The 17668-nt window shown below is 38.5% G+C and overlaps 1 long non-coding RNA gene across 1 annotated transcript; it reads left to right on the top strand.

The window, feature by feature from the left end:
• Nucleotides 1-74: 74 nt before the first annotated feature.
• LOC127555207 (uncharacterized) lies at nt 75-12691 on the top strand. The gene is made up of 2 exons (XR_007952182.1): nt 75-164; nt 12431-12691. It is a non-coding gene; the product is annotated as an uncharacterized LOC127555207 (long non-coding RNA).
• Nucleotides 12692-17668: the final 4977 nt, after the last annotated feature.

The raw sequence follows: 17668 nt of genomic DNA, 5'->3' as shown, positions 1-17668 counted from the left end.
ATTTACAGATCCTGGGGGAGGGAGAAGAGAGAGAATGGGAACTCATCGGCTGAGACAGATAGCCCTGAGCAAGAGCTAGGGCTACTTGGAACCTCCTTCACTCCTTTTCATGACTGCTTCTCCTGGTGTGAGGTCTGTCTGTCACCTTTCCTGAAATGGTACAGGTGAGAATGCCGTGTTAGATATAGGCCATGGAGACTTCTCACTCTTATTCTGAAAGGATTCTTTGTTATTCCGTCATGTCTGATTCTTCATCACCCCATTTGAGATTTTCTTGGCAAAGATACTGGAATAGTTTGCCATTTCCTACTTCAGAAAGGACCTTTGGATCCCCCAAATCCACCCTTATAAAACTATTTATTCACTACCTATTCACAAATTGGAATTCACCCGACTCGATGAACCTAAATGATTCTCTTTGACAAACACCATCCCAGCTGTAAAGCAAGCACAAGCTTTATTCCACCTGGGTCTTCTTAGACTGTCTTCCGAAAATTAACAATAACATTACAATGTCCCTTATCCCAATTGTGAGCTAGATGGTCCCAATTCTTTCCCTTGCCCAAGGGAAGATTAAGTGTTCTCTCAACTTTCCTGAATTCTCTTAATCATTGTTTACCTCTGGGGAAGTGAGGGGAATGGAGAAAGAAAGGGAAAATCACTAGGCTTTTGATGAACATCTCCTGGAGTTGGTATAATTAATTCTAGGAGATGATGAGGTCTAATAGTGACTGATCCATGTGGGCGTGGGGCTGAAAGGAGATGAAGAAGAAAGACTGGGTTGTTGAAGAAGTTGAGGAATTCAATATGAATACTGGACTTCTAAGAGTGGTAGAAAAGAATGAAATACAAAGAAAGCTGGTGATATACATGTGTTGTGAGTCCCTGAATATGATGTATGACTTTCAGCTAAACATTTATTAAATGCCTATTATGTGCCAGGTACTAGAAAATACAAATATAAATGATCTCTATTATTAAGGAGCTTGAACAGAGGTGGGGAGTGGAAGTCACTTTTTTGGTCTCAGTTTTCTTATCTGTGAAATGAGGGATTTGGGGACCAAATGGTCTCTGAAATAATTTCTAGCAATAGAGCTTTGATATTTGAAAGGAAATATAATAGACCAAAGGAAGGAGGAATATATTAGTGGGGCAAGGTGGGTGATGTCATTTGGTGCACATATCTACATAGAACCAAAGGATGTTTGTTAAGAAATCAAAGGCAGAGAAGAAAATGATGGGGAGTCTTGGGGATCTATTATGGTTCATTAAAAGTAGAGAAATTAGAGAGAACTTCTAGAGAGCACTGGTCAAAATTTGGCCAGAGGAGATAAAATATCCCAGAATTTCTATAACCAAAGAATGATGGTATCAGTCAAGCTATTGGAGAAAACCTCTATATTCAAAGTAATTTTGGTCAAAAATCAAAATATAACCACGCTTCTCAAAAGAACTTGAAGGACTTTGGTTCAGGAAAGGATGATGGAAAGAGGAAAAGAAAGAAAGGAGGAAGGAAGAAAGGGAAGGAGGAAGAAAAGATAAAGCAGAATTAGAAGCAATGGATGAACATGGTAGAGTAGCAGATTTAGATTTGATATAAGGAAAGACTTCCTGACAGTGAGAGCTATTCATAACTCCCTTAAGAGCGATCCACTCATCCCCACCACAGCTGATGTGTTTGAGGTTCAGCACTAAATGATGAGATTGAGGAGGACAATTAGCAGCAAATGTTGAGTCTTGGTCATGTGATGAATCCACAATGGCCATTCTCTTTGGCAAAAGGTAGGTTTATTTATGAGAAGAGGTTATAGAAAAAGGGAAGAGATATGATGAATACCAGGAATCATAAATATGAAATAGAATTGGGAGAGCATACAATTAGCAAGGAAAATGATTTTTTTAAACAATTAACAAGGGAAAACACAAGTTCCCAGGGAACTCATAACCAAAAGAAAGAGAATACTCCATGAGGTAAGAGTATTCCATTGACTTGCAGGTTAAATCCTAAAATGGAATTAGCACCCTGAAAGAGTAAGTTAACTTGGACTTCTGACTGGATACAGTAAGGTGGAATTACCCAAAACCTCCACAAAATAGTGGGGTTGGGACTATAAAGCTGAGCTGATCCCCATCATTGCCTTTCCCAGCTTGCTCAGAGAATAATCTTATCAGTACTTCAGGCTTTCTCTGCCAACCCCACCTAGAGACCCAGGACTTCATCACCATCATTGAAGTTTCCAAGGAAAGACTAGACAATCACATTTGGAGATGCTGTAGAGTCCAGCTTCTTAACTATGGTTTGTGGGTCTCAAAATTGAATGTGGATTTGTTATAAGTAAATCTTTGATTTGTATAACTGTTTTATACCTAAGTATATTTTGGGGTTACATAAAAATTTCTTGAGTGAAGGAGTTGTGAATGGAAAAAGTCTAAGAAGCTCTAGTGTAGAAAATATTCTTTTTCATGTGCTGGACAAACTCTCTGGTCTTTTCCAACTACAAATTCTGGGTCTCAAAATTGAATGTGGATTTGTTATAAGTAAATCTTTGATTTGTATAACGGTTTTATACATAAGTATATTTTTGGGATCACATAAAAATTTCTTGAGTGAAGGACTTGTGAATAGAAAAAAGTCTAAGAAGCTCTAGTGTAGAACTGGGCAAACTCTCTGGTCCCTTCCAACTACAAATTCTGTAATCCTATAATGGCAGAATTTGGGATGATATTCGTTCATCCTTGTAGGGCCCCAGGTGATTTGAGCTCCCTTCTTCAATGTGTGTTTATAAACATTTGTAAATAGCTTGTCTCGCACCATTTTGTTTGGAAATAGCAGTATCAAACTCCTTTTCTGATGCTAAACAGAAACAGCAGCAGCAGCTCCTCACCATGGTTGTAAATTTTATGCATTAATTAAAAGTGATCTTAACTTCAAGACAGTAAGACAAAGCTAATTCCATATTGCAATTATATTAAAAACTCACTAAAGGCTCATCCCCTTATGTATATATCTACTGTGGCTTGGAGTAGTAGGAGAGACACTACAGTGAAATTCTCACACTTGTAGAATCTCAGGTTCTCTACCTTGTTTCCTTCTTTTTCCACTAGTAGCAGGTAGCTAAGTGGTGCATTGGTTAGAAAGCTGGGTCTGAAGTCAGAAAGAACTGAGATTAAATGCAGCCTCAGACACTTATTAGCTGTGTGACTCTCAACGAGTCACTTAATCCTGTTTGCCTCAGTTTCCTTATCTTCAAATAAACTGGAAATAGCACAGGAAATGGCAAACCACTTTAGTATCTCTGCCAAGAAAACCCTAAATGGGGTCACAAAGGGTTGAACACAACTGAAAAATGACTGACCAAAAAGTGGAAATAATAACATCTATCTTTAAGGGTTGTTTTGAGGATCAAGTAGTTATATTTATATAACCAATTAGCACAGTTCCTAGTACATGATATAAGCTTAATAAGTGATAATTCCCTTCCTGTAAATAGTTGACCTAGCATAGGATCAACTACCTTAAAACCCAAAGCAATTCTGAATTTTAGTGGTAAACTGCTTGTGTGTGTGAAAGTGTCCATTATTCTAGACATGGAGCTTGGAGCTCCCTGCCATCTTCTCATTAATTGTCTTGCCTCCTGGCCCAGAGATTTTAATTTTTCTGTTTCAGACTCCCATGTCCCGACCCCTGAGGTCCTAACTGCTGAGTGTAGCCCGTATCAGGCCAGCTGCTCTCACCATGCTTCACTTCCCTGACATCTTCCCTCTAGACATCTTGCTCGTCCACTTTCATCCCTCTCACCTCCACTTTCTAGTTTTCTAGTGCATTTGGTATGTAAGCTGTGCATTATAGCTCCTCATGCTTATGTCTAGCCCCCTATTAGATTATGAGCTTCCTGAGAGCTAACCACGTTTTTACCCAAAGTTTGGATGTCCCCAGCTCTAAGCACATTCACAGATGTAGATCTGGGAAGGGAAACTCACGGGTAAGTTCTCCACAAACTTCTCTCCATTATTTATAAACCAGTTTTTTTATTCAGTCATTTCAGTCATGTTTAGCTCTTCCTGACCCTATCCAGGTACACCTCCTAATGGACTCTGCTTCCTAGGACTTCCTCCAGTGAACAACAGTGCCCTTGCCATAGCCATTATGGTTAACAGCGTGGGAAGGGGGTCAACAATTATTGGCAGCAACAGTAATAATCCTAGTACATGGAAGAAAGGAGCTCAAAAATGGCTAAGAACACTACCCAGACTGGATTTTGTTCTTCAATAGTTTTCAGTCATGTATAATTCTTTATGACCCCAATTTGGGTTTTTTGAGGGCGTGCTTTCTGCCTTCTGTAAAGAACAGTGGACTTCCACAATCTTGTCCACTATGAACTTTTCATTCCCTACTGGTGCTATTACATACTGCTCAGTACAGAGTACGTAAAGTTTGCTAGTTCAGAACATTAGAGTCACCTTCTGGTTGGAGGTAGGGTCTCATTTGTTGCCATCTCACCTTGATTCATTGCAGAGAGCTTCATTCTTGGCAAGAGGTGATAAATAAAAAAATTGGCTGGTTAGTTTGGCTGTTGTCCTCCGTACTCAAAGAGGACCAAAATGGCATCATTACGTGGCTGATTAGACCAATGCCAGCTCAGATTGCTCTGCCACATGTTGGGCACAAATAGTCCCTATGAACAATTAGGGTAACTTCTCTAATTTTGGGCATCTCACATTTCTTTTGGACTAGTTCAGTTCTGCTTTGCCCACAGAACACAGCACCTTCTCTGATGAGGGCACAAGGTATCTCTTAAGTACTTCAGAATTGATTGTATGACATGAGAGACACTGGCACAGGACTACTCAGGATGCTGTGCCCTCATCAGATAAATAAAATAAAATAAAATAAAAAGCAAATAAATACAGTAAGGATAAAAGCTCAAAATGATTTTATTTTTGTTGAGTCATTTCAGTTTTGTCCAACTCTTCATGACCCTATTTGGGGTTTTCTTAGCAAAGAAACTAGAATGGTTTAGCATTTCCTTCTTCAGCCCATTTTACAGATGAGGAACTAAGACAAATAGGTAAGTGACTTGTCTAGGGTACCACAGCTAGTAAATGTTTAAGGCCAGAGTTGAACTCATGAAGATGAATCTTCCCAGTTCACTGCTTCACCAGCTGCTCCATTCTGGGGCAAGCTAATAAAGACTACCAAGATTAGACTATGGATCTTGTTACCATCAGAGCTCTGCCTCCAGCTCTATCTCAAGGTCTTTAAAGGAAAGAGTCAGGACTCACCTCATTAATCAAATCTGCTAGGGATCTTAGTAGCAGAGTTGGAACTAGCAATTTTTGCTTCCTGGGCAGCAAAAGTCACTCAAGGAAATGGATACATCATGTGTTCCCAAATTAACTTTTCAAATCAGGATACTGAGGAGGTCACTTGAGGTACAATGCCAGCCAAAGGAAAGCCACAGACTGTCTAGTTTAATTAATTTATGTTACCAACTAATTAATTGAAATCTTATTTCTGTATTGCAAGTACTTTTGCACCCTCAGCGGTGTAGTGGAGAGAGCACTGGCTAAGGAAAGGATGAGCTCAAATTTGTTCTCAGATATTTATTAGCCATGTGACCCTGAGCAAGGCGCCTATCCCCGTTTGCTTTGATTTACTCATTTATAAATTAAGATGTAGAAGTAAATTGGAAATCACTCTAATACCTTTGCCACAACTCCTCCCCAAAAGGAGGTCTTGAGAGTTGGACATGACTTAAAACAATTGAACAAATTTGCAAAAACCTGGTTATCTTGTTTCAGTTATAGCTTTGCTTAACCAGGTGTTACCTGAAAGCCAAGATTATGATAATCCCTTGGTTCCTTCCTTCTCCATCTGTAGGTCCTCAATAGAGTCAAGATAGAGTTTTCTATCACTGAGTAATATCATTCCTAACAAATGCCTTCATACTTTGACAGCCCCCAAGGCTCTAAGAGAGGTATTGGTTGCCGGTTTCTGTGCCAGTTGAAGACATACCAACACTCCCCTTCCCTTATTCACTTACAATGGAAACAAAAGCATCATCTGAGTTCCCATGAAATCCCACTTAACTCTATAAGTAAACTCCACAAACATATACATGGACTGAACAACTGATACTCTATCTGAACTTCAAACACAAGGCTTTTGTTCAATGAATTAAGAATCTGCTCCTTTTGGACGTGTTACTTCATAAGGTTACCCTGTAAAATTAAACAGGAGCCTTGATGGGAGATAAGGCAGCAGGCTGACTCAGAGATTCAAGCCTCCACCTTTCAGTATTGACTGAAAAATCAGTCCTCCAGCTGTCTATGCTGGCAGGCTCTTTTGGCAGATCATCAGGCCCCTTGTTAATGTATTTTTAAAAACTTCAACTTGTCTACTTAACTTATTCTCTGAGCTATTATAATAATGGGTTCCAGTCTGACTTGGGGAGAGAGCTATAGAAACGCCTCTGTGGACTCCCTTTTGGATAGAACTTGCTCTTTATAGAGCACCATCTTCTAGCTGCGTTTATGAAGAGTTAACATTGCTTGTGAAATTTCTTAAATTTAGTCCTAATTGTTCTTATGGCACATTTTTTGAGTTGCAATCTTCCTCTTAATTGTGCACATGTTTGGGGACATAACTGTCTGTCTCTGTCTCTGTTTTCCTGTCAGTTTAGGGTTTCTTAGCTGTGTATTGTTTTCCTGAACAGTTTTTCTCAAATCCTCCCCCTCACACAGCCCTTTATGATGATCTTTTCCCACAACATACCTCCCATGAGGTCATTGTTTGGGCCCTGATTGGCTCAGAGTAAATGTAAATAGCATTTGTTTCTATTTTGTCCAGAAACCCTGAGGGTTTTCCCCTCACACACACATACACATATTCACATAGATATATACACACACGTTAATGCATATATATTTATAATTTTTCTTTGCTTCCTGGGCAGCAAAAGTCACTCAAGGAAATAGATATATCTTGTGCTCACAAATTAAATTTTCAAATCATGATACTGACTCCCCCCATGAAGGTCTGAGTCCCCATTTGGTTTGATGATCATTTACTATCTAAGGTTCTTGCTTCTTGAGTTGACTGATAGAGTGTCCCGTCTCTGACTTGTCCAATTAGCAGGGGTTGAATGGTTTTAGAGCCAGATTACTGGAGGAAGTCTGGGGCATTAGTCCTAGTTCAAAGGCCTCTTGTCAGTCTTCTTGGTGCCTCTATGAAGATTCCCATCGAGTTTTTCTAATTTTGCTATCTTAGCTGAAAAATCTTAGGGTTTCCATAAATGGAGCAAGGTTTAACCCCTGGTTTTCCTGAAGTAGGCTTATTTACTCAGAAAGAAGAAAAATGCTGTAAAGGATGAAGGATTTCTTCCTATATGATGAATTAATCTCAGTGAAGGAAAGAACCCTTAAGATATTAAGGTTAGCAATAGAAGGTTAGTCATGTTTGTTATTGTTCTTCCTTCTTGAAAAGGATCATGATGTCAGGAAGGTGATGCTGTGACATGCGAGTGAGTTGGATTTAGTTGAGGGTGGGCTGTGCTAAGTTGCCAGCCTCATGTTCTCCTTCACATGTAGATCAGGATGACTGGAGATAGCCCCTGATGCAGTGGGAGACCTCGGCCTTTCTAAGCAAAGGTCTCAGTTTGACTGAGGCAACACCTATTTAGTGATTAAGGCTAGGTATGAAATGAGGCAGAGAATGGCTTCTTTTACCTATTTAAAAAAATATAAATATATGTATGTGTGTGTGTATATGTATGAGTGTATGTGTGGATACCCTCAGGTTTTTTGGACAAAAATTATTATTTATATTCATTCTAGGCCAATCAGGGCCCCCAAAATGACCAATGGGGCTTGACTTGGAACCTATTCTCCTCCAGGGCCATTTTCAATTATCCTGATCTATAGCTTCTCATTGGACCCAGATGGTTCTGGAGGAAAAAGTGAGGCTGGTGACCTTGCTTGGTCCCATGATGTCATTTTGAGAATGAAGAACAAGCAATAACAATTACCATGACACCCTAATCTCCAAAAACCTTAATCCACATAAAAGACCTTAATCTCCATCTCCAGTCCTCCTGATCTCTCTCTGGCCACTGGACCCAGAGGGCTCTGGAGGGGAAACTGAGGTAGATGGCCTTGTCCAGCCCTCCCTCACTAAGATCCAACTCCTTTGCATGTCATGGCATCTCCTCCCTGATGTCCTGGTCCTCTTGAAAAAGGAAGGACAACATTTGCTGGCCAATCAATGAGAGTCACTTTGCATAGACTGTTCTTCCTGCCTGTGATGTTCTTCTTCCTTAGCCCCCACCACTGAAAACCTTAATCTCCCTTCAGGGCTCATCTCTGCTCATCCTATGAACCAACTTTGGGTTTCTCTTTTTATATATTTTGTTTTTTCTTCTTTGTGAATGTGCTGTATCTCCTCAAAACTCCTTGGGGACAGAGACTGTCTCACTATCGTCTTTTCGTCCTCTTTACTGACATAGTACATTGAATATAGTAGGCACTTAAATGCTTGTTGACTTCACTAGTGCTTTGGGGTCTGGACAATGAGTTTTTGGAAGCTAAGCAAATTGAATGAGAACTGTTTGCAACTGCCATTTTGGAAAGTAAAACCGTGCTGACCTCTGCATGAAATTATGTTTAGAAATCTGGAGAGAGTCTTGTTTTTCATCATCTTTATAACCAACTTACATTTGTCTTGTCTATTGGCCTTAATGAAATAGAGAAACAATGAGATGTAATGGGAAAAAAATGCAGCCAGAGAGACCCAGACTCATACTGCAGTTCTTGTATTCATTTCCTGTGTGACTTTAGACATGTAACTTAACTTCTCAACGCCTCAGTTTCCTCACCTATGAATAAGGATAATAAAATTTGCATTGTTCATCTCCTAGGGTTTTTGTGGGAAAAACACATTATAAATCTTAAAATGTATTATTACTATGGATGAATTTTTCTGCTCAGTTTAGCTTTCTATCCTGTCATCAGTGTGACATTCTTGTCCTCCCAGTTCACATCCTGTATAGCTCAGTTTTTCTCTCTTCTAATTAGTAGATTTCCTGAGAAAGGGAACTGGGAAAGAGGAAAATAATTTTAATGGAAATGCAAAGGATGCAGAAAAAATATGCAAGAATGAAAGCAATATTGAAGATATCAATAAACTACTAAAATGTGTTCCATTTAGTGAAGAAGGAACTGAGGCATAAATTAGTAGTTCCGAAGTTTGAAAATAAGAGAATCCAGGTGGAATAAAAAGATGAAGGAAAAGCTTTGAGTTAAAGAGAAACCAAAAAAATCTATGAAAATATATTTAATAATATAGAGTTTCAAGTACTTAACAAATGCTTATTAACTGACAGTAAAAAATTTTAAAACATTTCATCAGGAACAATAATTATCACTATTGGTTGTGAAGGATTCACTGTGCTTTGGGTGAGCAGCTCTTATGAATAAAGGCATAAACTTCTTGATTTGTAAGGAAAATGTTTTCATTTCCTTCCTTTGCTGCACTTCTGCATTCAAGGTATTTGTCACGATATATTTGTTCATTTTAGAGCCTACTGTATTTTATGGGGAAAATTGAAGAGAATAAATAGGCAGCTAATTTCCTTGTCCCCATAAAGATTTTGGGTTACAATTATCCTATATGTTCTTTCATTTACTTTTTAAATTCCTATGAGGTTGTTGTTTGTCCTTCATTCTCTAAGAGGACCATGATATCAGGGAGGCAATGCCATGACATGCAAGTGAATTGGGTTTAAGTGAGGGAGAATAGGGAAAACATAGAGTAAGCATCCATTATCCCAGTTTTACATTTTCAAAATTAAAATAAAAGCTGAAGCAGAGAGATGTTAAGTTAACTTAGGAAAGAAGAAAGCCCAATCACTTTTTTTTTGGCACTGAGTTACTGACAAGCCAAGGGAATATGAACCCAGTCTTGATAAATTTACAGTGTTTTATTTGTGGTGATAAAAGAAATTCACGCAATACTTTCTATCTCTTTAAAATAGCATAAGATTGTGCTTAATAATAGAATGACAGTAATAATGTTGTCAGTATATTGATAATAACTACATCTATAAACAGGCACTCTGATCTTGAGACAGCTAGTTGTTCATCTCTGCTTTTGCTTTGTCCCTCTGTAAACTACACTCTATGTCTACCCTCCCAATTTTTTTAGTTCCATAGATGATGTCACCATTTGTCCAATTGGATCCAGAACATGGGTATCCTCTCTGATTCTTACCCTCTCTTATTACATACAATCACATTTTCATTTGCCAGATTATACAGATTTCCATCTGTATAAAATCTGTGGCAACAGTATTCTTTCTTCTCTCAGTAACTTCCTTTGTGTGGGCCATCAGGACTTTTTATTTGTGCTTTTAGATTTGCAAAGGACTTCACACATTCAATCCTCAAAAAAATAGGAGATAGATGTATCATCACCTTGGTTTTACTGAGGAAACTGAGACTCAGAGAAATAAAATGACTTGCCTATGATCACACAGTGAGTATCTGAGATAGACTCAGAACTCAGATCTTCCTTACTCTAAGTGAAGAAGTTCTTACTATATTCTTCAGACACTGAACCCCTCAGCTGCCTCTAGATTTCTAAGCTCTCTCCTGGCTTCCATTTTATTTCTTCTCCAATCCATCCTTCCTAATGCTTTTCTGACTGAATGTTTTCTGGGTCACTCTTCTCCTCCAAAACTTTCCATAGATACCTTTTATCTGCTAAAAAAAAAAAAAACCATAAACTGCCAATCTTTACATTCAAGTCCCTGTTCAATCTGGCTCCAGCTTTACCTCAAACTTTATAATTTCACATAAATTGTGTTGCAATCAAATTGAACTACTCTCTTTGGGCCTATTGTTAGTTTGACTCACCCTTTTCTTGGGTCTTTGCTCAGACAATGCTTGGTGAGTGGAATTCAGGTGAGGGGAAGCAGCATTTTCACCTGTTGAAGTTGCTCCTCACTTCAGAGCTCATGTCAGGACCTACATTCTCCTTTACATACTGCAACCCACCCCATCTCAAAGTCAGTTCTCTTTCCCCAAATTTCTCAAGAATCATGCTCATATCTCTTCTTATATATTTTCCAGTTGTTTCAGTCTTGTGTGAGTCTTCATGACTCCATTTGGGGTTTTCTTGGCAAAGATACCAAAGTGAAGGTATTTTTGTGTTTGTTTTTTCCTTCTGTGCTCACTCTGTGATCATTATGACCCTATCTCAGAATCCTAGGGAAAATCTCCTTTAAAAATTAGGGAATGGCACACTTCTAGGTTCTTTGAAGAAGGGACCAACAAGATTCCTTCTAGAAAAGTTAATCTAGAAAAGTTAATGAAAATCATTTCCTTCTTCAGCTCATTTTACAGATGAGGAAACTGAAGTAAATTTGGGTTAAGTGACTTACCCAGAGTCATACAGCTAAGATTAGAACTCATGATGATGAGTTTTCCTGTCTTCAGGCCCAGCACCCTATTCTCTGTGAAACCTAGCTGCTCTTGTAAATTATACTTATTAGGGTTGTGTGTGTCAGTGTATGTGTAGACACACACACACATACATGTACATGTGTATGTATATAAATATAAAATGTTTGTTTTTTTAATTATAAACTTTCTCTAACCTTCTGAAATAAGATGTTTTTTGAGTTTATGATATCAACTGTGTAGCAATACATAGAAATGTCATAAATTAAAAATTCACTAATTGGTCCTTTCTAATGTAAACTGTAGAAAAAAACAAAACAAAACAAAACAAAACCCACATAGTGGCCACAGAATAAATCAAAGCTGCTTAACCTATTGAGGGGACCCTTTTGGAAATCTGGTAAAGTCTATAGACCCCTCCTCGGAAAAATGTTTTTAAATGCATAAATTAAATACTTAGGAACTTAAAAGGAAATCATTTACATGGAAATACAGTTTCTAAAATTGTAAACAAAACAAAACAAAAATACAAATTTCAGGTTAAGAATTCCTCCCTGACTTATTGGATCTCTTCCTTCAGTCTGATTCCCTATGTCCTTGTTCAGGACTCAACTATAGGGAAGATCATTTCTGCTTCTTTCCAGTCTATACATCCCCTACCTTTCCTTATAGACAGGTGAGTTAGTCAGCCTGTTTATATCTTGAAATGTGATTAAATTAAGAGTTGACAGATGAGATGAAGGAGACCTTGCCAAGAGAAACATTATATTAACAAGATATCAAATCAATCCAATAGAATTACATTAGATGGGGCCCATCAACTTTGGCCAGGAGAAAGTTCTGTATCTCAGGATAACATGAAATCCTAGAAAAGACTATCAATGGTTTGAAAACCCATGCTTCCTGTGAAATAGCTATGCTAACTGCTTTGAGAGTTGACTGATTTTTCCCCCATACCTCTGCTTTGTTTTAGCCTGCAACAGATCACCAAGTGAGCAGAGCAGTGTCAAGGAAGCAGACTCAAAGGAGAGAAGTGATGAACAGCAGTCTCCTGATCAAACAAAGACATGTCACTTTGGTCATGACAATATGCATTCAAGTTTCTGTATTTTGTTGTAATAGCATGAGGATCCATGACATCCCAATCCCATCTCCTGCCCCTCCAACTTGTTGCTTCCTACTTTGAACACTTTAGCGGCAAAGACAAATAATTACTTTTACCTTTTTAGTTCAACAGTCTTATATCTTGTTTCTTTCTTATTCTGTAGGAGTAAAAGTTAAGAAATCAAACACATCTTGCAAGCTTAGGAATCACACTTCTAAATTTTAAATTCAAAACTGGAACTCCAAATACTTATTTGATCTCCCAAATTATGTTTTGAGATGTTACGGCTCATTTTCCTCTCTCCTAGAAAGAAAGAAAGGCATTGTTTTTCCTTCTTTTACTTGTAGAGTTTGCATAGAAGCCTCCTTTTGAGTTACTAGATTTAAACATTTATTTTTAAGAAAATGTATTGATACTGAAGGCATAGTGTTTGCAATGTCTTTTGGATTAATGGTTGAAATGGGCTGCAGCATGAGAAAGACCTAGACCCAGCAGTCAGTTTGTAAACCAGCTAAGAGTAAACACGTGATGTAAACTGAGCCCAGCCAAAATTTGGAGAGTAAATAATGATCTTTCCCAGTCCTGGTTTGGAAAAAGTGAGGCAATGGAACAAAAACAATGCCCGAGAGATGCTCTGAAAATAAAATATAAGAAGCAGAAATCACTTTGCCGAGTTAGCAAAGATTTGGGAAACAAAATATCATGTAGCTGGGGGCACAGGATGCCTGTTTTGCAAAGACATGGCCATCTCTCTCCTTCACAGCACTGCTTGCACCTAGGGCCAACAGCCAAACTAGCCCTCAAATCTTGGTGTAAAAATAAAATATGATCAAAACAGGACAATCAGCTGAGCAAGAAGGGTCAGTAGCTAGAGTGATTTCTAGATGCTGAAGGAATATGTACACTAAATTTTTATACTCTCTAAATATCAGCTGGAAGTCAGTCATTTGATGAGCATTTTTTATAATAGCTTTTTATTTTCAAAATACATGTAAAGATAGTTTTAACATTCACTCTTGCAAAATCTTGTGTTCCAAATTTTTCTCCTTCCCTCTCCCCCTCCCTCCTCTGCTAGCCAATAAGTAATCCAATAGAGGTTATACATGTGTAATTCTTCTAAACACATTTCCATATTTATCATGCTTCACAAGAAAAATCAGATCACAAAGGAAAAAAATGAGAGAGAAAAAAAACAAGCAAGCAAAAAACAACAGAAAAGGTGAAAATGCTGTTTTGTGATTCACATTCAGTCCCCATAGTCCTCCCTCTGGATGTAGATGTCCTTTTCTATCATAATCTATTAAAATTGACCCAAATCACCTCATTGTTGAAAAGATCCAAGTTCTTGATGAGCATTATTAGGCACTTTGCTATGTTCTAGGCACTGTCCTAGGCACAAGGCAGATCCTGCCCTAAAAAAGCTCACAGTTGAGACAACCTGCAAACAACTACATAGAAACGAGCTGTATAGGGAATGAATTGGAGATAGTCAACAAAAGAAAGGTATTGGCACTAAAACAAACTGGGAAAGGCTTCTTATAGATTTTAGTGGCTTGAAGGAAGCCAGGAAGGAAGAAACAGAGATGAGAAAGGAGAGTATTCCAGGTGTGGTGGGGATGGTCAACAAAAATATACAGAGTTGGGAGATGTAGTATCTTTTTTGAGGAACAAAATGGAGGCTATTCTTAGTGTATTATACAAATCATAGAAGTTAATAAGGTGTAAATACACTGGAAAGATGGGAAAGGGTGAAATGATTTGGGGCTTTGACAAAGAATTTCATTGTTTATCTTAGAGCTGATAGGGAGTCACTGAAGTTTACTGGATGGGAGGAAGATGACATGGTCAGATCTGCACTTTAGGAAGATCATTCTGAAAGCTGAATGGAGAATGGATTTAAATAAGGAAAGACTTGAGTAAAGAAGACCTATCTGTAGACATTTGCAAGAGTCTAGATTTGAGGTGATAAGAGTCTCTACTTGTATGGTGATAGTGACAGTGTCAGAGGGAGAAAAGGGGACATACATGAGAGATTATAAAACTAAAGTCATCAGGACTTGGGAACAGATTAGATATTTAAAAAGAAATGAGTGTGGGGGACAGCCAGGTGGCTCAGTGGATAGAGCACCAGCCCTGATGTCAGAAGGACCTGAGTTCAAATGTGACCTCAGACACTTAACACTTCCTGGCTGTGTGACCCTGGGCAAGTCACTTAACCCCAAAAGTCTCAGCAAAAAAAAAAATGAGAGAGTGAGGAAGAGTGAAGAGTTGAGGTTGGCACTTAGGTGGTCCCCTCAATAGTAATAGGAAAGGTTAAAAGAGGAGAGATTTTTTTGGGAAAATGAGTGGTTTTAATATGTTGAATTTAAGATATCTATGGGACAATTTAGTTCAGGATGTACAAATAGCATTTGAAGATGTGAGACTGTAAGGGAGGTTACATCTAGTTAAATAGATTTGAGATTCATTTGAATAGCAAATTTTAATCCATGGGAGTATATGAGAAAAGTGAAATAACATAGAAGGCAAAGAGAAGAGGGTTCAGGGAAAAGCTCCGAGGAACACTCTACTATTAGCAGGAATAAGGAAAAAGATCCAGCAAAGGAGACTGAGAAGAAGTGTCAGATTCATAAGAGAACCATGGACACTTAAACCAGAAGAAGGTGTTGGGGAGCAGAGAGTGATCAACAGTGTCAAAGGCTGCAGAAATCAAGAAGGATGATGATTGAGAAACCGCCATATTGGAAACAAACAAGCTCTAATGGCTCCAGGCTTATTTTGGATCTGTTAGATTCCTAGGAAATCTTGCCCAAAGTGGGACTCATGGACTCCATTCTTTTCAAGGACTAGCTTTTTAAATTGGAACAATCCTTGTTCCTGTGCTCACTTGTAGGAAAGATTAGCATGTGAGAAGATGTATTGTGCCTTTTTGGTCTTCCATAAACTTTAAGCAGCAACATAAACATCCACTAATCTGTTTGTCTCCCCTATGCTGAAGGTTCTACTTTTATTTCTGGCAGAAACTCTTCACCACCTTCATTAGCAAACTTTGTTTATGAACAAGGAGCCCACTGCCCAAAAGCCTGACTGGGGTTCAGAAACTGACTTTGGAACTTTTGTAGAAGCTCTCCCTCCCCATCTTAGAGCTGTGCTCCGTCCAATTTGCCCAGCAACAATAAATTGCTCTCCCTTCTCTGTGCTTCAGGCCATTATCCCTGCTGCCTTGGAGATAGAGTTCCAAACAGATGGCTGGTCAAATGTCTCTCACTGCCACGCCATGCCCCTTTCAGTATTCCTTTGCAGCCCACAGATTATTACAAACACCCCCAGCCCACCTAGAAATGTGAGCATAATGGTTTTGAAGCATCCTTAAACACCCTTGCACAGGGCTCCATCACTCCCTATGCCCTGTCTCCTGCTCTAGTCACGGTTTTCCCATGGCATTTAATCAAGAAAGCTTAGGTTAACAAACAAGTTGGCATTTTGCATGTACTTTCTCCTCCCCCTCCCCTTCCCTTCTGTCCTTGTTTTATCCTTTCTGGACATCAAAACTCGTTTCAGCCTCGCTCAGTCTTGGTTTGCATCTGTAGTCTCCCTCATGGTCAGAGTAAAAAGTGTTCATTCTCTTCATCCGCCTCCCCCTTCCCCTTTCTCCCTCCCCCATCTCTCTCCCTCTCCCTTTTCCAAATTTCCTTCAGTTCAAGTTGCACATGAGAAAGAAGAAGAAACATGCGCTGGACTGAGGAATGAGATCATTTCTCTCCTCTGTTAGCAGGCTTGCAACTTGCTAGTCAGGGTTACTGGAATAAAGCAGGAGAAAGCTCTCTTTCCACAGTGAGCCATCTGGCCCCCGTAGACTCATGCTGATGCTAATCTGCTCAATTCTTTTTCTTTCTCCTTTTCTCCTTTTTCTTTTTCTTATTTTTTTTTCTCTCCCGAGGAACACTTCGTCTGTAGCCATAAATTCAGACTTTTTCCCTTCTGAAGGCAAAGCTTCATTTTGTACACATATTTATTAGTGAATTATTCACCACCACCCCTCCCTTTCCTTATAGGTGTCAGGAAATCATTGTGATCATTGGTGGGTCTATGTCGTTTTAATGTCAGGGCACTACTTTCAAATGGAAATTAGGCAATTAGGCTTCACATGGAGAAATCTGACAGATGTAGAGAGGTTTTACACCACTGGCCATGCCGTGGTGACAAAGGCAACCCATGGTTCTCGAGGGATTTTTACATAAATAGAATATGTTTCAAGAGCATGGAAAAATCCAGAAGTAATTAACTGTGTGATGAGAGTTCATAGATCCTGTAGCTGTTTAACTTCAAAATGTGATAATGACATGTCAACGAGATCACTTAACTCATCCTTGTAACGGACACATCAGAAAACCTATTAAAATGTGCATTCAAACATAGGCAAATGCTTCATAAGGCATCTGGATTTTGTTTTGTTACCTGCCCCTCTCACCCCCATTTATAAACTTAAAGCTTCAAAGTATTTAATATGTATTTATTTTCTCCTTGACAATATACACATATGGAGGATGTTCATTCATACAACACACACACATACACATAAACACACGTATATATAGTGGAGGGTGTCGGTTGTTTTACTTCTGTCCAACTCTTCAGGATCCCATTGGGTTTTTCTTGACAAAGACACTGGAGAGGTTTGTCATTTCCTTTTCCAGCTCATTTTACACATGAGGAAACTGAGGTAAACAGCGTTAAGGGAAGTGTCCAAGATCACAAAACTAATAAATGTCTGAGGCTGGCTTTGAACTCAGGCACTTGGGAGTCACTTTCTGAATGGTATGTGATAAGCTCTTAGCAAGTGCTTATTGATTAGTTGCTTAAGGAACATGCTTGTTATTTAAGAAATATATATATATACATATAAAAGGATATATAGAATATATAAATATATATTCACACACATATATGATTATATATAAATTCACACACATAAACATAATATTGTGTATAAAATATATACAAATACACATACAGTTATAAATTCACACACAAACATATATTCACATACATATATGATTATATATAAATCCATGCACATATAAACATATATATAAATATATTCAC

The sequence above is a fragment of the Antechinus flavipes genome, chromosome 3 (genome assembly GCF_016432865.1).
Source record: "Antechinus flavipes isolate AdamAnt ecotype Samford, QLD, Australia chromosome 3, AdamAnt_v2, whole genome shotgun sequence".
Classification (NCBI taxonomy): domain Eukaryota; kingdom Metazoa; phylum Chordata; class Mammalia; order Dasyuromorphia; family Dasyuridae; genus Antechinus; species Antechinus flavipes.
Note: the sequence above shows the minus strand (reverse complement) of the source record. Positions and strands in the feature narration are given on the sequence as shown.